Source organism: Colletes latitarsis, unplaced genomic scaffold, assembly GCF_051014445.1.
Source record: "Colletes latitarsis isolate SP2378_abdomen unplaced genomic scaffold, iyColLati1 scaffold0025, whole genome shotgun sequence".
NCBI lineage: Eukaryota > Metazoa > Arthropoda > Insecta > Hymenoptera > Colletidae > Colletes > Colletes latitarsis.
This window is the reverse complement of record NW_027488375.1, coordinates 5,394,203-5,419,761: the sequence shown is the minus strand read 5'-3', so window position 1 is coordinate 5,419,761 and position 25,559 is coordinate 5,394,203.

Genomic DNA, 25,559 nt, shown 5'->3' with positions numbered 1-25,559 from the left:
GATATGGCCAACAAGTATGCGAAAAATGCGAAGGTATGAGCCAGATGAGGGCAAATACCAGACCTAACCCAGACATAACCGGCGTTATCCGCTAAAATATTAATCTCAACCAGGTTTAATTGACTGTTTCGTTGTGGTACCACATTACTACGGGATCCAAAACAGAGAAAACCCAGGATCTGGCCAACAGGTATGCGAAAAATGCGAAAGTATGAGCCAGATGGTTGCAAATACCAGAACTAACCCAGACATAACCAGCGTTATCCTCTAAAATATTAATCGCAACCAGGTTTAATTGACTGTTTCGGTGTGGTACCGCATTACTACGTGATCCAAACCAGAGAAAGGCCAGGATCTGGCCAACAAGGATGAGAAAAATGCGAAAGTACGAGCCAGATAAGGGCAAATCCCAGACCTAACCGAGACATAACCGGCGTTATCCTCTAAAATATTAATCGCAACCAGGTTCAATTGACTGTTTCGGTGTGGTAACGCACTACTACGCGATCCAAACCAGAAAAAGCCCAGGATCTGGCCAACAAGTATGCGAAAAATGCCAAAGTACGAGCCAGATGAGGGCAAATCCCAGACCTAACCGAGACATAACCGGCGTTATCCTCTAAAATATTAATCGCAACCAGGTTTAATTGACTGTTTCGGTGTGGTGACGCATTACTACGTGATCCAAACCAGAAAAAGTCCAAGATCTGGCCAACAAGTATGCGAAAAATGCGAAAGTACGAGCCAGATGAGGGCAAATACCAGACCTAGCCCAGACATTACCGGCATTATCCTCTAAAATATTAATCGCAACCAGATTTAATTGACTGTTTCGGTGTGGTACCGCATTACTACGTGATCCAAACCAGAAAAAGCCCAGGATCTGGCCAACAAGTATGCGAAAAAAGCGAAAGTATGTGCCAGATGATAGCAAATACCAGAACTAACCCAGACATAACCAGCGTTATCCTCTAAAATACATATCGGAACCAGCTTCTATTGACTGTTTCAGTGTGGTACCACATTACTACGTGATCCAAACCAGAAAAGGGCCAGGGTCTGGCCAACAAGTATGCGAAAAATGCGAAAGTCCCAGCCAGATGAGGGCAAATACCAGACCTAACCGAGACATAACCCGCGTTATCCTCTAAAATATTAATCGCAACCAGGTTTAATTGACTGTTTCGGTGTTGTACCGCATTACTACGGGATCCAAACCAGAAAGAGGCCAGGATCAGGCCAACAAGAATGCGAAAAAAGCGAAAGTACGAGCCAGATGTGGGCAAATCCCAGACCTAACCGAGACATAACCGGCGTTATCCTCTAAAATATTAATCTGAACCAGGTTTAATTGACTGTTTCGTTGTGGAACCACATTACTACGGGATCGAAACCAGACAAAACCCAGGATCTGGCCAACAAGTATGCGAAAAATGCTAAAGCATGAGCCAGATGATTGCAAATACCAGAACTAACCCAGACGTAACCGGCGTTATCCCCTAAAATATTAATCGCAACCAGGTTTAATTGACTGTTTCGGTGTGGTACCGCATTACTTCGTGATCCAAACCAGAGAAAGGCCAGGATCTGGCCAACAAGTATGCGAAAAATGTGAAAGTACGAGTCAGATGAGGACAAATCCCAGACCTAACCCAGACAAAACCGGCGTTATCCCCTAAAATATTAATCGCAACCAGGTATAATTGACTGTTTCGGTGTGGTACCGCATTGCTACGATGATCCAAACCAGAAAGAGGCCCGGATCTGGCTAACAAGTATGCGAAAAATGCGAAAGTACGATCCGGATGAGGGCAAATCCCAGACCTAACCGAGACATAACCGGCGTTATCCTCTAAAATATTAATCGCAACAAGGTTTAATTGACTGTTTCGTTGTGGAACCACATTACTGCGGGATCCAAACCAGAGACAACGCAGGATCTGGCCAACAAGTATGCGAAAAATGCGAAAGTCCCAGCCAGATGAGGGCAAATACCAGACCTAACCGAGACATTACCGGCATTATCCTCTAAAATATTAATCGCAACCAGATTTAATTGACTGTTTCGGTGTGGTACCGCATTACTACGTGATCCAAACCAGAAAAAGGCCAGGATCTGGCCAACAACTATGCGAAAAAGCGAAAGTATGAGCCAGATGATTGCAAATACCAGAACTATCCCAGACATAAACAGCGTTATCCTCTAAAATATTATTCGTAACCAGGTTTAATTGACTGTTTCAGTCTGGAGCCACTTTACTACGTGGACCAAGCCAGAAGAAGGCCGGGATCTGGCCATCAAGTATGCGAAAAATGCGAAGGTCCGAACCAGATGAGGGCAAATACCAGACCTAACCGAGACATAACCGGCGTTATCCTCCAAAATATTAATCGCAACCAGGTTCAATTGACTGTTTCGGTGTGGAACCACATTACTACGGGATCCAAACCAGAAAAAACCCAGGCTCTGGCCAACAACTATGAGAAAAACGCGAAAGTATGAGCCAGATGATTGCAAATACCAGAACTATCCCAGGCATAACCAGCGTTATCCTCTAAAATATTATTCGCATCCAGGTTTAATTGACTGTTTCGGTGTGGTACCACATTACTACGTGGTCCAAGAGAGAAAAAGGCCAGGATCTGGCCAACAAGAATACGAAAAATGCGAAAGTATGCGCCAGATGAGGGCAAATATTAGACCTAACCGAGACATTACCGGCGTTATCCTCTAAAATATTAATCGCAACCAGGTTCAATTGACTGTTTCGGTGTGGAACCACATTACTACGGGATCCAAACCAGAAAAAACCCAGGATCTGTTCAACAACTATGAGAAAAACGCGAAAGTACGAGCCAGATGATTGCAAATACCAGAACTATCCCAGGCATAACCAGCGTTATCCTCTAAAATATTATTCGCATCAAGGTTTAATTGACTGTTTCGGTGTGGTACCGCATTGCTACGATGATCCAAACCAGAAAGAGGCCAGGATCTGGCTGACAAGTATGCGAAAAATGCGAAAGTACGAGCCAGATGAGTGCAAATCCCAGACCAAACCGAGACATAACCGGCGTTATCCTGTAAAATATTAATCGCAACCAGGTTTAATTGACTGTTTCGGTGTGGTACCGCATTACTACGTGATCCAAACCAGAGGAAACCCAGGATCTGGCCAACAGGAATGCGAAAAATGCGAAAGTATGAGCCAGATGATTGCAAATACTAGAACTAACCGAGACGTAACCGGCATTATCCCCTAAAATATTAATCGCAACCAGGTTTAATTGACTGTTTCGGTGTGGAACCACATTACTACGGGATCCAAACCAGAAAAAACCCAGGATCTGGCCGACAAGTATTCGAAAAATGCGATAGTATGAGCCAGGGGAGGGCAAATACCAGACTTAACACAGACATAACCGGCGTTATCCTCTAAAATATTAATCGCAACCGGGTTTAATTGACTGTTTCCGTGTGGAACCACATTACTACGGGATCCAAACCAGAAAAAACCCAGGATCTGGCCAACAACTATGAGTAAAACGCGAAAGTATGAGCCAGATGATTGCAAATACCAGAACTATCCCAGGCATAACCAGCGTTATCCTCTAAAATATTATTAGCAACCAGGTTTAATTGACTGTTTCGGTGTGGTACCACATCACTACGTGGTCCAAGCCAGAAAAAGGCCAGGATCTGGCCAACAAGAATGCGAAAAATGCGAAAGTATGAGCCAGATGATTGCAAATACCAGAACTATCCCAGGCATAAGCAGCGTTATCCTCTAAAATATTATTCGCAACCAGGTTTAATTGACTGTTTCGGTGTGGCACCACATTACTACGTGGTCCAAGCCAGAAAAAGGCCAGGATCTGGCCAACAAGAATGCGAAAAATGCGAAAGTACGCGGCAGATGAGGGCAAATACCAGACCTAACCGAGACATTACCGGCATTATCCTCTAAAATATTAATCGCAAACAGATTTAATTGACTGTTTCGGTGTGGTACCGCATTACTACGGGATCCAAACCAGAAAAAACCCAGGATCTGGCCAACAACTATGAGAAAAACGCGAAAGTATGAGCCAGATGATTGCAAAGACCGGAACTATCCCAGGCATAACCAGCGTTATCCTCTAAAATATTATTCGCATCCAGGTTTAATTGACTGTTTCGGTGTGGTACCGCATTGCTACGATGATCCAAACCAGAAAAAGCCTAGGATCTGGCCAACAACTATGAGAAAAAGCGAAAGTATGAGCCAGATGATTGCAAATACCAGAACTATCCCAGTCATAACCAGCGTTATCCTCTAAAATACATATCGGAACCAGCTTCTATTGACTGTTTCAGTGTGGTACCACATTACTACGTGATCCAAACCAGAAAAGGGCCAGGGTCTGGCCAACAAGTATGCGAAAAATGCGAAAGTCCCAGCCAGATGAGGGCAAATACCAGACCTAGCCGAGACATAACCGGCGTTATCCTCTAAAATATTGATCGCAACCAGGTATTATTGACTGTTTGAGTGAGGTACCACATTGCTACGTGATCCAAACCAGATGGAGGCCAGGATCAGGCCAACAAGAATGCGTTAAAAGCGAAAGTACGAGCCAGATGTGGGCAAATCCCAGACCTACCCGAGACATAACCGGCGTTATCCTCTAAATTATTAATCGCAACCAGGTTTAATTGACTGTTTGAGTGAGGTACCACATTGCTACGTGATCCAAACCGGAAAAAGCCCAGGATCTGGCCAACAAGTATGCGAAAAACGTGAAAGTACGAGCCAGATGAGGACAAATCCCAGACCTACCCGAGGCATAACCGGCGTTAGCCTCTAAAATATTAATCTGAACCAGGTTTAATTGACTGTTTCGTTGTGGAACCACATTACTACGGGATCGAAACCAGACAAAACCCAGGATCTGGCCAACAAGTATGCGAAAAATGCGAAAGCATGAGCCAGATGATTGCAAATACCAGAACTAACCCAGACGTAACTGGCGTTATCCCCTAAAATATTAATCGCAACCAGGTTTAATTGACTGTTTCGGTGTGGTACCGCATTACTTCGTGATCCAAACCAGAGAAAGGCCAGGATCTGGCCAACAAGTATGCGAAAAATGTGAAAGTACGAGTCAGATGAGGACAAATCCCAGAACTAGCCGAGACATAACCGGCGTTATCCTCTAAAATATTGATCGCAACCAGTTGAATTGACTGTTTCGGTGTGGAACCTCATTACTACGTGATCCAAACCAGATAAAGCCCAGGATCTGGCCAACAAGTATGAGAAAAATGCGAAAGTTCGAGCCAGATGTAGGGCAAGTACCAGACCTAACCCAGACAAAACCGGCGTTATCCCCTAAAATATTAATCGCAACCAGGTATAATTGACTGTTTCGGTGTGGTACCGCATTGCTACGATGATCCAAACCAGAAAGAGGCCAGGATCTGGCTAAGAAGTATGCGAAAAATGCGAAAGTACGATCCAGATGAGGGCAAATCCCAGACCTAACCGAGACATAACCGGCGTTATCCTCTAAAATATTAATCGCAACAAGGTTTAATTGACTGTTTCGTTGTGGAACCACATTACTGCGGGATCCAAACCAGAAAAAACGCAGGATCTGGCCAACAAGTATGCGAAAAATGCGAAAGTACGATCCAGATGAGGGCAAATCCCAGACCTAACCGAGACATAACTGGCGTTATCCTCTAAAATATTAATCGCAACCAGGTTTAATTGACTGTTTCGGTGTGGTACCGCATTACTACGTGATCCAAACCAGAAAAAGGCCAGGATCTGGCCAGCAAGTATCCGAAAAATGCGTAATTATGAGCCAGATGATTGCAAATACCAGAACTATGCCTGACATAAACAGCGTTATCCTCTAAAACACGAATCAGAACATGTTTTTAATGACTGTTTCAGTGTGGTACCACATCACTACGTGATCCAAACAAGAAAAAGGCCAGGATCTGGCCAAAAAGTATGCGAAACATGCGAAAGTACGAGCCAGATGAGGGCAAACACCAGACCTAACCCAGACATAACCGGCGTTATCCTCTAAAATATTAATCGCAACCAGGTTTAATTGACTGTTTCGGTGTGGTGCCGCATTACTACGTGATCCGAACCAGAGAAAGGCCAGGGTCTGGCAAACAAGGATGAGAAAAATGCGAAAGTATGAGCATGATGAATGCAAATACCAGAACTAACCCTGACATAACCGCCGTTATCCTCTAAAATAGTAATCGCAACCGGGTTTAATTGACTGTTTCCGTGTGGAACCACATTACTACGGGATCCAAACCAGAAAAAACCCAGGATCTGGCCAACAACTATGAGAAAAACGCGAAAGTATGAGCCAGATGATTGCAAATACCAGCACTATCCCAGGCATAAACAGCGTTATCCTCTAAAATATTAATCGCAACCAGATTTAATTGACTGTTTCGGTGTGGTACCGCATTACTACGTGATCCAAACCAGAAAAAGGCCAGGATCTGGCCAACAAGTATGTGAAAAATGCGAAAGTACGAGCCAGATGAGGGCAAATACCAGACCTAACCCAGACATAACCGGCGTTATCCGCTAAAATATTAATCGCAACCAGGTTTAATTGACTGTTTCGCTGTGGAACAGCATTACTACGGGATCCAAACCAGAAAAAAACCCAGGATCTGGCCAACAACTATGCGAAAAAGCGAAAGTATGAGCCAGATGATTGCAAATACCAGAACTATCCCAGACATAAACAGCGTTATCCTCTAAAATATTATTCGCAACCAGGTTTAATTGACTGTTTCAGTCTGGTGCCACTTTACTACGTGGACCAAGCCAGAAGAAGGCCGGGATCTGGCCATCAAGTATGCGAAAAATGCGAAGGTCCGAGCCAGATGAGGGCAAATACCAGACCTAACCGAGACATAACCGGCGTTATCCTCCAAAATATTAATCGCAACCAAGTTCAATTGACTGTTTCGGTGTGGAACCACATTACTACGGGATCCAAACCAGAAAAAACCCAGGATCTGGCCAACAACTATGAGAAAAACGCGAAAGTATGAGCCAGATGATTGCAAATACCAGAACTATCCCAGGCATAACCAGCGTTATCCTCTAAAATATTATTCGCAACCAGGTTTAATTGACTGTTTCGGTGTGAAACCTCATTACTACGTGATCCAAACCAGATAAATCCCAGGATCTGGCCAACAAGTATGAGAAAAATGCGAAAGTTCGAGCCAGATGAGGGCAAGTACCAGACCTAACCCAGACAAAACCGGCGTTATCCCCTAAAATATTAATCGCAACCAGGTATAATTGACTGTTTCGGTGTGGTACCGCATTGCTACGATGATCCAAACCAGAAAGAGGCCAGGATCTGGCTAACAAGTATGCGAAAAATGCGAAAGTACGATCCAGATGAGGGCAAATCCCAGACGTAACCGAGACATAACCGGCGTTATCCTCTAAAATATTAATCGCAACCAGGTTTAATTGACTGTTTCGTTGTGGAACCACATTACTGCGGGATCCAAACCAGAAAAAACGCAGGATCTGGCCAACAAGTATGCGAAAAATGCGAAAGTACGATCCAGATGAGGGCAAATCCCAGACCTAACCCAGACATAACCGGCGTTATCCTCTAGAATATTAATCGCAACCAGGTTTAATTGACTGTTTCGGTGTGGTACCGCATTACTACGTGATCCAAACCAGAAAATGGCCAGGATCTGGCCAACATGTATCCGAAAAATGCGAAATTATGAGCCAGATGATTGCAAATACCAGAACTATGCCTGACATAGACAGCGTTATCCTCTAAAGTACGAATCAGAACATGATTTTAATGACTATTTCAGTGTGGTGCCACATCACTACGTGATCCAAACCAGAAAAAGGCCAGGATCTGGCCAAAAAGTATGCGAAAAATGCGAAAGTACGAGCCAGATGAGGGCAAATCCCAGACCTAACCCAGACATAACCGGCGTTATCCTCCAGAATATTAATCGCAACCAGGTTTAATTGACTGTTTCGGTGTGGTACCGCATTGCTACGATGATCCAAACCAGAAAGAGGCCAGGATCTGGCCAACAAGTATGTGAAAAATGCGAAAGTACGAGCCAGATGAGGGCAAACACCAGACCTAACCCAGACATAACCGGCGTTATCCGCCAAAATATTAATCGCAACAAGGTTTAATTGACTGTTTCGTTGTGGAACCACATTACTGCGGGATCCAAACCAGAAAAAACCCAGGATCTGGCGAACAAGTATGCGAAAAATGCGAAAGTACGAGCCAGATGAGTGCAAATCCCAGACCTAACCGAGACAGAACCGGCGTTATCCTGTAAAATATTAATCGCAACCAGGTTTAATTGACTGTTTCGGTGTGGAACCACATTACTACGGGATCCAAACCTGAGGAAACCCAGGATCTGGCCAACAGGTATGCGAAAAATGCGAAAGTATGAGCCAGATGATTGCAAATACTAGAACTAACCGAGACGTAACCGGCGTTATCCCCTAAAATATTAATCGCAACCAGGTTTAATTGACTGTTTCGGTGTGGAACCATGTTACTACGGGATCCAAACCAGAAAAAACCCAGGATCTGGACGACAAGTATTCGAAAAATGCGATAGTATGAGCCAGGGGAGGGCAAATACCAGACTTAACACAGACATAACCGGCGTTATCCTCTAAAATATTATTCGCAACCGGGTTTAATTGACTGTTTCCGTGTGGAACCACATTACTACGGGATCCAAACCAGAAAAAACCCAGGATCTGGCCAACAACTATGAGTAAAACGCGAAAGTATGAGCCAGATGATTGCAAATACCAGAACTATCCCAGGCATAACCAGCGCTACCCTCTAAAATATTATTCGCAACCAGGTTTAATTGACTGTTTCGGTGTGGTACCACATCACTACGTGGTCCAAGCCAGAAAAAGGCCAGGATCTGGCCAACAAGAATGCGAAAAATGCGAAAGTACGCGCCAGATGAGGGCAAATACCAGGACCTAACCGAGACATTACCGGCATTATCCTCTAAAATATTAATCGCAACCAGATTTAATTGACTGTTTCGGTGTGGTACCGCATCACTACGGGATCCAAACCAGAAAAAACCCAGGATCTGGCCAACAACTATGAGAAAAACGCGAAAGTATGAGCCAGATGAATGCAAATACCAGAACTATCCCAGGCATAACCAGCGTTATCCTCTAAAATATTATTCGCATCCAGGTTTAATTGACTGTTTCGGTGTGGTACCGCATTGCTACGATGATCCAAACCAGAAAGAGGCCAGGATCTGGCTAACAAGTATGCGAAAAATGCGAAAGTACGAGCCAGATGAGTGCAAATCCCAGACCAAACCGAGACATAACCGGCGTTATCCTGTAAAATATTAATCGCAACCAGGTTTAATGGACTGTTTCGGTGTGGTACCGCATTACTACGTGATACAAACCAGACAAAGGCCAGGATCTGGCCAAAAAGTATGCGAAAAAATCGAAAGTACGAGCCAGATGAGGCCAAATACCAGACCTAACCCAGACATAACCGGCGTTATCCGATAAAATATTAATCGCAACCAGGTTTAATTGACTGTTTCGTTGTGGAACCGCATTACTACGGGATCCAAACCAGAAAAAAACCCAGGATCTGGCCAACAACTATGAGAAAAAACGAAAGTATGAGCCAGGTGATTGCAAATACCAGAACTATCCCAGACATAACTAGCGTTATCCTCTAAAATATTATTCGCAACCAGGTTTAATTGACTGTTTCAGTCTGGTGCCACTTTACTACGTGGACCAAGCCAGAAGAAGGCCGGGATCTGGCCAACAAGTATGCGAAAAATGCGAAGGTCCGAGCCAGATGAGGGCAAATACCAGACCTATCCGAGACATAACCGGCGTTATCCTCCAAAATATTAATCGCAACCAGGTTGAATTGACTGTTTCGGTGTGGAACCTCATTACTACGGAATCCAAAACAGAAAAAGCACAGGATCTGGCCAACAAGTATGCGAAAAACGCGGATGTATGTGCCAGATGATAGCAAATACCAGAACTAACCCAGACATAACCAGCGTTATCCTCTAAAATACTTATCGGAACATGCTTTTAATGACTGTTTCAGTGTGGTAACACATTACTACGAGATCCAAACCAGAAAAATCCCAGGATCGGGCCAACAAGAATGCGAGAAACGTGAAAGTACGAGTCGGATGAGGACAAATCCCAGACCTACCCGAGACATAACCGGCGTTATCCTCTAAAATATTAATCGCAACCAGTTTAATTGACTGTTTCGGTGTGGAACCTCATTACTACGGGATCCAAATCAGAAAAAGCACAGGATCTGGACAACAAGTATGCGAAAAACGCGGAAGTATGTGCCAGATGATAGCAAATACCAGAACTAACCCAGACATAACCAGCGTTATCCTTTAAAATACTTATCGGAACCAGCTTCTATTGACTGTTTCGGTGTGGAACCACATTACTACGGGATCCAAACCAGAAAAAAAACCAGGATATGGCCAACAAGTATGCAAAAAATGCGAAGGTATGAGCCAGATGAGGGCAAATACCAGACCTAACCCAGACATAACCAGCGTTATCCGCTAAAATATTAATCTCAACCAGGTTTAATTGACTGTTTCGTTGTGATACCACATTACTACGGGATCCAAAACAGAGAAAACCCATGATCTGGCCAACAGGTATGCGAAAAATGCGAAAGCATGAGCCAGATGGTTGCAAATACCAGAACTAACCCAGACATAACCAGCGTTATCCTCTAAAATATTAATCGCAACCAGGTTTAATTGACCGTTTCGGTGTGGTACCGCATTACTACGTGATCCAAACCAGAGAAAGGCCAGGATCTGGCCAACAAGGATGAGAAAAATGCGAAAGTACGAGCCAGATAAGGGCAAATCCCAGACCTAACCGAGACATAACCGGCGTTATCCTCTAAAATATTAATCGCAACCAGGTTTAATTGACTGTTTCGGTGTGGTGACGCATTACTACGTGATCCAAACCAGAAAAAGTCCAAGATCTGGCCAACAAGTATGCGAAAAATGCGAAAGTACGAGCCAGATGAGGGCAAATACCAGACCTAGCCCAGACATTACGGGCGTTATCCTCTAAAATATTAATCGCAACCAGGTTTAATTGACTGTTTCGGTGTTGTACCGCATTACTACGTGATCCAAACCAGAAAGGGGCCACGATCAGGCCAACAAGTATGCGAAAAAAGCGAAAGTATGTGCCAGATGATAGCAAATACCAGAACTAACCCAGACATAACCAGCGGTATCCTCTAAAATACATATCGGAACCAGCTTCTATTGACTGTTTCAGTGTGGTACCACATTACTACGTGATCCAAACCAGAAAAGGGCCAGGGTCTGGCCAACAAGTATGCGAAAAATGCGAAAGTCCCAGCCAGATGAGGGCAAATACCAGACCTAAACGAGACATAACCCGCGTTATCCTCTAAAATATTAATCGCAACCAGGTTCAATTGACTGTTTCGGTGTGGAACCACATTACTACGGGATCCAAACCAGAAAAAACCCAGGATCTGGCCAACAACTATGAGAAAACGCGAAAGTACGAGCCAGATGGGGCAAATCCTAGACCTAACCGAGACACATCCAGCGTTATCCTCTAAAATATTAATCGCAACCAGGTTTAATTGACTGTTTCGGTGTTGTACCGCATTACTACGTGATCCAAACCAGAAAGAGGCCAGGATCAGGCCAACAAGAATGCGAAAAAAGCGAAAGTACGAGCCAGATGTGGGCAAATCCCAGACCTACCCGAGACATAACCGGCGTTATCCTCTAAATTATTAATCGCAACCAGGTTTAATTGACTGTTTCAGTGAGGTACCACATTGCTACGTGATCCAAACCGGAAAAAGCCCAGGATCTGGCCAACAAGTATGCGAAAAACGTGAAAGTACGAGCCAGATGACGACAAATCCCAGACCTACCCGAGACATAACCGGCGTTATCCTCTAAAATATTAATCTGAACCAGGTTTAATTGACTGTTTCGTTGTGGAACCGCATTACTACGGGATCGAAACCAGACAAAACCCAGGATCTGGCCAACAGGTATGCGAAAAATGCGAAAGCATGAGCCAGATGATTGCAAATTCCAGAACTAACCCAGACGTAACCGGCGTTATCCCCTAAAATATTAATCGCAACCACGTTTAATTGACTGTTTCGGTGTGGTACCGCATTACTTCGTGATCCAAACCAGAGAAAGGCCAGGATCTGGCCAACAAGTATGCGAAAAATGTGAAAGTACGAGTCAGATGAGGACAAATCCCAGACCTAGCCGAGACATAGCCGGCGTTATCCTCTAAAATATTGATCGCAACCAGTTTAATTGACTGTTTCGGTGTGGAACCTCATTACTACGTGATCCAAACCAGATAAAGCCCAGGATATGGCCAACAAGTATGAGAAAAATGCGAAAGTTCGAGCCAGATGAGGGCAAGTACCAGACCTAACCCAGACAAAACCGTTGTTATCCCCTAAAATATTAATCGCAACCAGGTATAATTGACTGTTTCGGTGTGGTACCGCATTGCTACGATGATCCAAACCAGAAAGAGACCAGGATCTGGCTAACAAGTATGCGAAAAATGCGAAAGTACGATCCAGATGAGGGCAAATCCCAGACCTAACCGAGACATAACCGGCGTTATCCTCGAAAATATTAATCGCAACCAGGTTTAATTGACTGTTTCGGTGTGGGACCGCATTACTTCGTGATCCAAACCAGAGAAAGGCCAGGATCTGGCCAACAAGTATGCGAAAAATGCGAAAGTACGAGCCAGATGAGGGCAAACACCAGACCTAACCCAGACATAACCGGCGTTATCCTCTAAAATATTAATCGCAACCAGGTTTAATTGACTGTTTCGGTGTGGTACCGCATTACCACGTGATCCAAACCAGAGAAAGGCCAGGATCTGGCCAACAAGGATGAGAAAAATGCGAAAGTATGAGCATGATGATTGCAAATACCAGAACTAACCCTGACATAACCAGCGTTATCCTCTAAAATACGAATCGGAACATGCTTTTAATGACTGTTTCAGTGTGGTAACACATTACTACGTGATCCAAACCAGAAACATCCCAGGATCGGGCCAACAAGAATGCGAAAAATGCGAAAGTACGAACCAGATGAGGGAAAATCCCAGACCTAACCGAGACGTAACCGGCGTTATCCCCTAATATATTAATCGCAACCAGGTTTAATTGACTGTTTCGGTGTGGAACCACATTACTACGGGATCCAAACCAGAAAAAACTCAGGATCTGGCCGACAAGTATTCGAAAAATGCGATAGTATGAGCCAGGGGAGGGCAAATACCAGACTTAACACAGACATAACCGGCGTTATCCTCTAAAATATTAATCGCAACCGGGTTTAATTGACTGTTTCCGTGTGGAACCACATTACTACGGGATCCAAACCAGAAAAAACCCAGGATCTGGCCATAACTATGAGAAAAACGCGAAAGTATGAGCCAGATGATTGCAAATACCAGAACTATCCCAGGCATAAACAGCGTTATCCTCTAAAATATTATTCGCATCCAAGTTTAATTGACTGTTTCGGTGTGGTACCACATTACTACGTGGTCCAAGAGAGAAAAAGGCCAGGATATGGCCAACAAGTATGAGAAAAATGCGAAAGTTCGAGCCAGATGAGGGCAAGTACCAGACCCAACCCAGACAAAACCGTTGTTATCCCCTAAAATATTAATCGCAACCAGGTATAATTGACTGTTTCGGTGTGGTACCGCATTGCTACGATGATCCAAACCAGAAAGAGACCAGGATCTGGCTAACAAGTATGCGAAAAATGCGAAAGTACGATCCAGATGAGGGCAAATCCCAGACCTAACCGAGACATAACCGGCGTTATCCTCGAAAATATTAATCGCAACCAGGTTTAATTGACTGTTTCGGTGTGGGACCGCATTACTTCGTGATCCAAACCAGAGAAAGGCCAGGATCTGGCCAACAAGTATGCGAAAAATGCGAAAGTACGAGCCAGATGAGGGCAAACACCAGACCTAACCCAGACATAACCGGCGTTATCCTCTAAAATATTAATCGCAACCAGGTTTAATTGACTGTTTCGGTGTGGTACCGCATTACCACGTGATCCAAACCAGAGAAAGGCCAGGATCTGGCCAACAAGGATGAGAAAAATGCGAAAGTATGAGCATGATGATTGCAAATACCAGAACTAACCCTGACATAACCAGCGTTATCCTCTAAAATACGAATCGGAACATGCTTTTAATGACTGTTTCAGTGTGGTAACACATTACTACGTGATCCAAACCAGAAACATCCCAGGATCGGGCCAACAAGAATGCGAAAAATGCGAAAGTACGAACCAGATGAGGGAAAATCCCAGACCTAACCGAGACGTAACCGGCGTTATCCCCTAATATATTAATCGCAACCAGGTTTAATTGACTGTTTCGGTGTGGAACCACATTACTACGGGATCCAAACCAGAAAAAACTCAGGATCTGGCCGACAAGTATTCGAAAAATGCGATAGTATGAGCCAGGGGAGGGCAAATACCAGACTTAACACAGACATAACCGGCGTTATCCTCTAAAATATTAATCGCAACCGGGTTTAATTGACTGTTTCCGTGTGGAACCACATTACTACGGGATCCAAACCAGAAAAAACCCAGGATCTGGCCATAACTATGAGAAAAACGCGAAAGTATGAGCCAGATGATTGCAAATACCAGAACTATCCCAGGCATAAACAGCGTTATCCTCTAAAATATTATTCGCATCCAAGTTTAATTGACTGTTTCGGTGTGGTACCACATTACTACGTGGTCCAAGAGAGAAAAAGGCCAGGATCTGGCCAACAAGAATACGAAAAATGCGAAAGTATGCGCCAGATGAGGGCAAATATTAGACCTAACCGAGACATTACCGGCGTTATCCTCTAAAATATTAATCGCAACCAGGTTCAATTGACTGTTTCGGTGTGGAACCACATTACTACGGGATCCAAACCAGAAAAAACCCAGGATCTGTTCAACAACTATGAGAAAAACGCGAAAGTACGAGCCAGATGGGGGCAAATCCCAGACCTAACCGAGACATAACCAGCGTTATCCTCTAAAATATTAATCGCAACCACGTTTAATTGACTGTTTCGGTGTGGTACCGCATTACTACGTGATCCAAACCGGAAAGAGGCCAGGATCTGGCCAACAAGAATGCGAAAAAAGCGAAAGTACGAGCCAGATGTGGGCAAATCCCAGACCTACCCGAGACATAACCGGCGTTATCCTCTAAAATATTAATCGCAACCAGGTTTAATTGACTGTTTCGGTGTGGTACCGCATTGCTACGATGATCCAAACCAGAAAGAGGCCAGGATCTGGCCAACAAGTATGCGAAAAATGCGAAAGTATGAGCCAGATGATTGCAAATACCAGAACTAACCCAGACATAACCGGCGTTATCCCCTAAAATATTAATCGCAACCAGGTTTAATTGACTGTTTCGGTGTGGTACCGCATTACAACGTGATCCAAACCAGAGAAAGGCCAGGATCTGGCCAACAAGGATGAGAAAAATGCGAATATATGATCCAGATGATTGCAAATACCAGAACTAACCCTGACATAACCAGCGTTATCCTCTAAAATACGCATCGGAACATGCTTTTAATGACTGTTTCAGTGTGGCACCACATTACTACGTGATCCAAACCAGAAAAAGCCCAGGATCGGGCCAACAAGAATGCGAAAAATGCGAAAGTACGAGCCAGATGAGGGAAAATCCCAGACCTAACCGAGACGTAACCGGCGTTATCCCCTAAAATATTAATCGCAACGAGGTATAATTGACTGTTTCGGTGTGGTACCGCATTGCTACGATGATCCAAACCAGAAAGAGGCCAGGATCTGGCCATCAAGTATGCGAAAAATGCGAAAGTATGAGCCAGATGATTGCAAATACCAGAACTAACCCAGACATAACCAGCGTTATCCTCTAAAATATTAATCGCAACCAGGTCTTATTGACTGTTTCGGTGTGGTACTGCATTACTACGTGATCCAGACCAGAAAAAGGCCAGGATCTGGCCAACAAGTATGCGCAAAATGCGAAAGTACGAGCCAGATGAGGGCAAATCCCAGACCAAACCGAGACATAAACGGCGTTATCCTCTAAAATATTAATCGCAACCAGGTTTAATTGACTGTTTCGTTGTGGTACTGCATTACTACGTGATCCAGACCAGAAAAAGGCCAGGATCTGGCCAACAAGTATGCGAAAAATGCGAAAGTATGACCCAGATGATTGCAAATACCAGAACTATGCCTGACATAACCAGCGTTATCCTCTAAAATACGAATCGGAACATGCTTTTAATGACTGTTTCAGTGTGGTAACACATTACTACGAGATCCAAACCAGAAAAATCCCAGGATCGGGACAACTAGAATGCGAGAAACGCGAAAGTACGAGCCACATGAGGGAAAATCCCAGACCTAACCCAGACATAACCGGCGTTATCCGCTAAAATATTAATCGCAACCAGGTTTAATTGACTGTTTCTTTGTGGAACCACATTACTACGGGATCCAAACCAGAAAGAACCCAGGATCTGGCCAACAAGTATGCGAAAAATGGGAAAGAACGATCCAGATGAGGGCAAATCCCAGACCTAACCGAGACATAACCGGCGTTATCCTCTAAAATATTAATTGCAACCAGGTTTAGTTAACTGTCTCAGTGTGGTACCACATTACTACGTGATCCAAATCAGAAAAAGCCCAGGATCTGGCGAACAAGTATGCGAAAAATGCGAAAGTACGAGCCAGATGAGGGCAAATCCCAGACCTAACCGAGACATAACCGGCGTTATCCTCTAAAATATTAACCGCAACCAGGTTTAATTGACTGTTTCGGTGTGGTACCGGATTACTACGTGATCCAAACCAGAAAAAGGCCATGATCTGGCCAACAAGTATGCGAAAAATGCGAAAGTATGAGCCAGATGATTGCAAATACCAGAACTATGCCTGACATAACCGGCGTTATCCTCTAAAATACGAATCGGAACATGCTTTTAATGACTGTTTCAGTGTGGTAACACATTGCTACGAGATCCAAACCAGAAAAATCCCAGGATCGGGCCAACAGGAATGCGAGAAACGCGAAAGTACGAGCCACATGAGGGAAAATCCCAGACCTAACCCAGACATAACCGGCGTTATCCGCTAAAATATTAATCGCAACCAGGTTTAATTGACTGTTTCGGTGTGGTACCGCATTACTACGTGATCCAAACCAGAAAAAGGCCAGGATTTGGCCAAGAAGTATGCGAAAAATGCGAAAGTACGAGCCAGATGAGGGCAAATACCAGAACTAACCCAGACATAACCGGCGTTATCCTCTAAAATACTGATCGGAACCAGTTTCTATTGACTGTTTCAGTGTGGTACAACATTACTACGTGATCCAAACCAGAAAAAGGCCAGGATCTGGCCAACAAGTAAGCGAAAAACGTGAAAGTATGAGCCAGATGATTGCAAATACCAGAACTAACCCAAGCATAACCAGCGTTATCCTCTAAAATATTATTCGCAACCAGGTTTAATTGACTGTTTCAGTGTAACCACATTACTACGTGACCCAAACCAGAAAAAACCCAGAATCTGTTCAACAAGTATGTGAAAAACGCGTAAGTACGAGCCAGATGTGGGCAAATCCCAGACCTACCCGAGACATAACCGGCGTTATCCTCTAAAATATTAATCGCAACCAGGTTTAATTGACTGTTTCGGTGTGGTACCGCATTGCTACGATGATCCAAACCAGAAAGAGGCCAGGATCTGGCCAACAAGTATGCGAAAAATGCGAAAGTATGAGCCAGATGATTGCAAATACCAGAACTAACCCAGACATAACCGGCGTTATCCCCTAAAATATTAATCGCAACCAGGTTTAATTGACTGTTTCGGTGTGGTACCGCATTACAACGTGATCCAAACCAGAGAAAGGCCAGGATCTGGCCAACAAGGATGAGAAAAATGCGAATATATGATCCAGATGATTGCAAATACCAGAACTAACCCTGACATAACCAGCGTTATCCTCTAAAATACGCATCGGAACATGCTTTTAATGACTGTTTCAGTGTGGCACCACATTACTACGTGATCCAAACCAGAAAAAGCCCAGGATCGGGCCAACAAGAATGCGAAAAATGCGAAAGTACGAGCCAGATGAGGGAAAATCCCAGACCTAACCGAGACGTAACCGGCGTCATCCCCTAAAATATTAATCGCAACGAGGTATAATTGACTGTTTCGGTGTGGTACCGCATTGCTACGATGATCCAAACCAGAAAGAGGCCAGGATCTGGCCATCAAGTATGCGAAAAATGCGAAAGTATGAGCCAGATGATTGCAAATACCAGAACTAACCCAGACATAACCAGCGTTATCCTCTAAAATATTAATCGCAACCAGGTCTAATTGACTGTTTCGGTGTGGTACTGCATTACTACGTGATCCAGACCAGAAAAAGGCCAGGATCTGGCCAACAAGTATGCGCAAAATGCGAAAGTACGAGCCAGATGAGGGCAAATCCCAGACCAAACCGAGACATAAACGGCGTTATCATCTAAAATATTAATCGCAACCAGGTTTAATTGACTGTTTCGTTGTGGTACTGCATTACTACGTGATCCAGACCAGAAAAAGGCCAGGATCTGGCCAACAAGTATGCGAAAAATGCGAAAGTATGACCCAGATGATTGCAAATACCAGAACTATGCCTGACATAACCAGCGTTATCCTCTAAAATACGAATCGGAACATGCTTTTAATGACTGTTTCAGTGTGGTAACACATTACTACGAGATCCAAACCAGAAAAATCCCAGGATCGGGACAACAAGAATGCGAGAAACGCGAAAGTACGAGCCACATGAGGGAAAATCCCAGACCTAACCCAGACATAACCGGCGTTATCCGCTAAAATATTAATCGCAACCAGGTTTAATTGACTGTTTCGTTGTGGAACCACATTACTACGGGATCCAAACCAGAAAGAACCCAGGATCTGGCCAACAAGTATGCGAAAAATGGGAAAGAACGATCCAGATGAGGGCAAATCCCAGACCTAACCGAGACATAACCGGCGTTATCCTCTAAAATATTAATTGCAACCAGGTTTAGTTAACTGTCTCAGTGTGGTACCACATTACTACGTGATCCAAATCAGAAAAAGCCCAGGATCTGGCGAACAAGTATGCGAAAAATGCGAAAGTACGAGCCAGATGAGGGCAAATCCCAGACCTAACCGAGACATAACCGGCGTTATCCTCTAAAATATTAACCGCAACCAGGTTTAATTGACTGTTTCGGTGTGGTACCGGATTACTACGTGATCCAAACCAGAAAAAGGCCATGATCTGGCCAACAAGTATGCGAAAAATGCGAAAGTATGAGCCAGATGATTGCAAATACCAGAACTATGCCTGACATAACCGGCGTTATCCTCTAAAATACGAATCGGAACATGCTTTTAATGACTGTTTCAGTGTGGTAACACATTGCTACGAGATCCAAACCAGAAAAATCCCAGGATCGGGCCAACAAGAATGCGAGAAACGCGAAAGTACGAGCCACATGAGGGAAAATCCCAGACCTAACCCAGACATAACCGGCGTTATCCGCTAAAATATTAATCGCAACCAGGTTTAATTGACTGTTTCGGTGTGGTACCGCATTACTACGTGATCCAAACCAGAAAAAGGCCAGGATTTGGCCAAGAAGTATGCGAAAAATGCGAAAGTACGAGCCAGATGAGGGCAAATACCAGAACTAACCCAGACATAACCGGCGTTATCCTCTAAAATACTGATCGGAACCAGTTTCTATTGACTGTTTCAGTGTGGTACAACATTACTACGTGATCCAAACCAGAAAAAGGCCAGGATCTGGCCAACAAGTAAGCGAAAAACGTGAAAGTATGAGCCAGATGATTGCAAATACCAGAACTAACCCAAGCATAACCAGCGTTATCCTCTAAAATATTATTCGCAACCAGGTTTAATTGACTGTTTCGGTGTGGTACCACATTCCTACGTGGCCCAAGCCAGAAAAAGGCCAGGATGAGGCCAACAAGAATGCGAAAAATGCGAAAGTACGCGCCAGATGAGGACAAATCCCAGACCTACCCGAGACATAACCGGCGTTATCCTCTAAAATATTAATCTCAACCAGGTTTAATTGACTGTTTCGTTGTGGAACCACATTACTACGGGATCCAAACCAGAAAAAACCCAGGATCTGGCCAACAAGAATGCTAAAAATGCGAAAGTATGAGCCAGATGGTTGCAAATACCAGAACTAACCCAGACATAACCGGCGTTATCCCCTAAAATATTAATCGCAACCAGGTTTAATTGACTGTTTCCGTGTGGAACCACATTACTACGGGATCCAAACCAGAAAAATCCCAGGATCGGGCCAACAAGAATGCGAGAAACGCGAAAGTATGAGCCAGATGGCCTCCTTCTGCGAGAACGTAATGTTGCAGAAGGAGGCCGCGGGGAGGGAGCGCGAGCTTCAGCGGCGTGCTGAAGCGCGCGCTCGTGCGGTGGCCCGAGGTCGTCGCCCGGTCGCGAGGCGTCGCGGGCGGCCGCCTCGGCGTGGCGGATGACCTAGGCTGGGAGGGGGGTCCTGAGGGGACCCTCCTCCCGCCAGGCGGCGCCGGGTCGGACCGGTTGGGGGTTGGAGTGCCTTCCCCTACCGGTCCGACGCAAGGGGAGGCACCCTCGGCGGTCTGGTGCGGCCATGAACGCCCGGCCGCCGAGGGATGGAAACGGGGTCGCGGGCGGTTGAGAGTTGGGGCTCGCAGCCGCCACTAAACGCGGCCCCGGGACGGATAGCGGCGGGATGGGGTGGCCCCGTCCCGCCGCTATGAGGCAGTGTGTCTACTGGGGGGACCGATTGTCCCCCCGGGGGATGGGCGCGAAAGCGCGGGCACGGGGAGGATACCGGAAGAATGCTTCGAGCGATTCCCGGTATCCTCCCAAAGCGTGCCGAAGGGTCACCGTGGGGTTTTTAGTGGGTAGGTCCCGCGCCTGTCGTTGTACGGGCGCGGGGAATCCCACACACGCCTCCCACCTCTCCCCAAGGTGGTGGGAGGGAGTCTTTCGAAGATTTTCCCCACGACAAAAAAAAAAAAAAAAAAAAAAAAAAAGTATGAGCCAGATGAGGGAAAATCCCAGACCTAACCCAGACATAACCGGCGTTATCCTTTAAAATATTAATCGCAACCAGGTTTAATTGACTGTTTCAGTGTGGTACCACATTACTACGTGATCCAAACCAGAAAAAGCCCAGGATCTGGCCAACAAGTATGCGAAAAATGCGAAAGTATGAGCCAGATGAGGGAAAATCCCAGACCTAACCGAGACGTAACCGGCGTTATCCTCTAAAATATTAATCGCAACCAGGTTTAATTGACTGTTTCAGTGTGGTACTGCATTACTACGTGATCCAGACCAGAAAAAGGCCAGGATCTGGCCAACAAGTTTGCGCAAAATGCGAAAGTACGAACCAGATGAGGGCAAATCCCAGACCAAACCGAGACACAACCGGCGTTATCCTCTAAAATATTAATCGCAACCAGGTTTAATTGACTGTTTCGGTGTGGTACCGCATTACTACGTGATCCAAACCAGAAAAAGGCCATGATCTGGCCAACAAGTATGCGAAAAATGCGAAAGTACGAGCCAGATGGGGGCAAATCCCAGACCTAACCGAGACATAACCGGCGTTATCCTCTAAAATATTAATCGCAACCAGGTTTAATTGACTGTTTCGGTGTGGAACCTCATTACTACGGGATCCAAAACAGAAAAAGCACAGGATCTGGCCAACAAGTATGCGAAAAACGCGGAAGTATGTGCCAGATGATAGCAAATACCAGAACTAGCCCAGACATAACCAGCGTTATCCTCTAAAATATTATTCGCAACCAGGTTCAATTGACTGTTTCGGTGTGGTACCGCATTACTACGTGATCCAAACCAGAGAAAGGCCAGGATCTGGCCAACAAGGATCAGAAAAATGCGAATATATGATCCAGATGATTGCAAATACCAGAACTAACCCTGATAATATACCATAACCAGCGTTATCCTCTAAAATACGCATCGGAACATGCTTTTAATGACTGTTTCAGTGTGGTACCACATTACTACGTGATCCAAACCAGAAAAAGCCCAGGATCGGGCCAACAAGAATGCGAAAAATGTGAAAGTACGAGCCAGATGAGGGAAAATCCCAGACATAACCGAGACGTAACCGGCGTTATCCTCTAAAATATTAATTGCAACCAGGTTTATTTGACTGTTTCGGTGTGGTAACGCATTACTACGTGATCCAAACCAAATAAAGCACAGGATCTGGCCAACAAGTATGAGAAAAATGCGAAAGTACGAGCCAGATGAGGGCAAATACCAGAACTAACCCAGACATAACCGGCGTTATCCTCTAAAATACTGATCGGAACCAGTTTCTATTGACTGTTTCAGTGTGGTACAACATTACTACGTGATCCAAACCAGAAAAAGGCCAGGATCTGGCCAACAAGTAAGCGAAAAACGTGAAAGTATGAGCCAGATGATTGCAAATACCAGAACTATCCCAAGCATAACCAGCGTTATCCTCTAAAATATTATTCGCAACAAGGTTTAATTGACTGTTTCCGTGTGGAACCACATTACTACGGGATCCAAACCAGAAAAATCCCAGGATCGGGCCAACAAGAATGCGAGAAACGCGAAAGTACGAACCAGATGAGGGCAAATCCCAGACCAAACCGAGACACAACCGACGTTATCCTCTAAAATATTAATCGCAACCAGGTTTAATTGACTGTTTCGGTGTGGTACCGCATTACTACGTGATCCAAACCAGAAAAAGGCCATGATCTGGCCAACAAGTATGCGAAAAATGCGAAAGTACGAGCCAGATGGGGGCAAATCCCAGACCTAACCGAGACATAACCGGCGTTATCCTCTAAAATATTAATCGCAACCAGGTTTAATTGACTGTTTCGGTGTGGAACCTCATTACTACGGGATCCAAAACAGAAAAAGCACAGGATCTGGCCAACAAGTATGCGAAAAACGCGGAAGTATGTGCCAGATGATAGCAAATACCAGAACTAGCCCAGACATAACCAGCGTTATCCTCTAAAATATTATTCGCAACCAGGTTCAATTTACTGTTTCGGTGTGGTACCGCATTACTACGTGATCCAAACCAGAGAAAGGCCAGGATCTGGCCAACAAGGCTCAGAAAAATGCGAATATATGATCCAGATGATTGCAAATACCAGAACTAACCCTGATAATATACCATAACCAGCGTTATCCTCTAAAATACGCATCGGAACATGCTTTTAATGACTGCTTCAGTGTGGTACCACATTACTACGTGATCCAAACCAGAAAAAGCCCAGGATCGGGCCAACAAGAATGCGAAAAATGCGAAAGTACGAGCCAGATGAGGGAAAATCCCAGACCTAAACGAGACGTAACCGGCGTTATCCTCTAAAATATTAATTGCAACCAGGTTTATTTGACTGTTTCGGTGTGGTAACGCATTACTACGTGATCCAAACCAGATAAAGCACAGGATCTGGCCAACAAGTATGAGAAAAATGCGAAAGTTCGAGCCAGATGAGGGCAAATACCAGACCAAACCGAGACACAACCGGCGTTATCCTCTAAAATATTAATCGCAACCAGGTTTAATTGACTGTTTCGGTGTGGAACCTCATTACTACGGGATCCTAAACAGAAAAAGCACAGGATCTGGCCAACAAGTATGCGAAAAACGCGGAAGTATGTGCCAGATGATAGCAAATACCAGAACTAGCCCAGACATAAACAGCGTTATCCTCTAAAATATTATTCGCAACCAGGTTCAATTGACTGTTTCGGTGTGGCACCGCATTACTACGTGATCCAAACCAGAGAAAGGCCAGGATCTGGCCAACAAGGATCAGAAAAATGCGAATATATGATCCAGATGATTGCAAATACCAGAACTAACCCTGATAATATACCATAACCAGCGTTATCCTCTAAAATACGCATCGGAACATGCTTTTAATGACTGTTTCAGTGTGGTACCACATTACTACGTGATCCAAACCAGATAAAGCACAGGATCTGGCCAACAAGTATGAGAAAAATGCGAAAGTTCGAGCCAGATGAGGGCAAATACCAGACCAAACCGAGACACAACCGGCGTTATCCTCTAAAATATTAATTGCAACCAGGTTTATTTGACTGTTTCGGTGTGGTAACGCATTACTACGTGATCCAAACCAGATAAAGCACAGGATCTGGCCAACAAGATTGCGAGAAATGCGAAAGTACGCGCCAGATGAGGGCAAATATCAGACCTAACCCAGACAAAACCGGCGTTATCCCCTAAAATATTAACCGCAACCAGGTATAATTGACTGTTTCGGTGTGGTACCGTATTGCTACGATGATCCAAACCAGAAAAAACCCAGGATCTGGCCAACAAGTATGCGAAAAATGCGAAAGTACGATCCAGATGAGGGCAAATCCCCGACCTAACCGAGACATAACCGGCGTTATCCTCTAAAATATTAATCATAACCAGGTTTAATTGACTGTTTCGGTGTGGTACCGCATTACTACGTGATCCAAACCAGAAAAAGGCCATGATCTGGCCAACAAGTATGCGAAAAATGCGAAAGTACGAGCCAGATGAGGGAAAATCCCAGACCTAACCGAGACGTAACCGGCGTTATCCTCTAAAATATTAATTGCAACCAGGTTTATTTGACTGTTTCGGTGTGGTAACGCATTACTACGTGATCCAAACCAGATAAAGCACAGGATCTGGCCAACAAGTATGAGAAAAATGCGAAAGTTCGAGCCAGATGAGGGCAAATACCAGACCTAACCCAGACAAAACCGGCGTTATCCCCTAAAATATTAACCGCAACCAGGTATAATTGACTGTTTCGGTGTGGTCCCGTATTGCTACGATGATCCAAACCAGAAAAAACCCAGGATCTGGCCAACAAGTATGCGAAAAATGCGAAAGTACGATCCAGATGAGGGCAAATCCCCGACCTAACCGAGACATAACCGGCGTTATCCTCTAAAATATTAATCATAACCAGGTTTAATTGACTGTTTCGTTGTGGAACCACATTACTACGGGATCCAAACCAGAAAGAACCCAGGACCCGGCCAACAAGTATGCGAAAAATGCGAAAGAACGATCCAGATGAGGGCAAATCCCAGACCTAACCGAGACATAACCGGCGTTATCCGCTTAAATATTAATCGCAACCAGGTTTAATTGACTGTTTCCTTGTGGAACCACATTACTACGGGATCCAAACCAGAAAGAACCCAGGA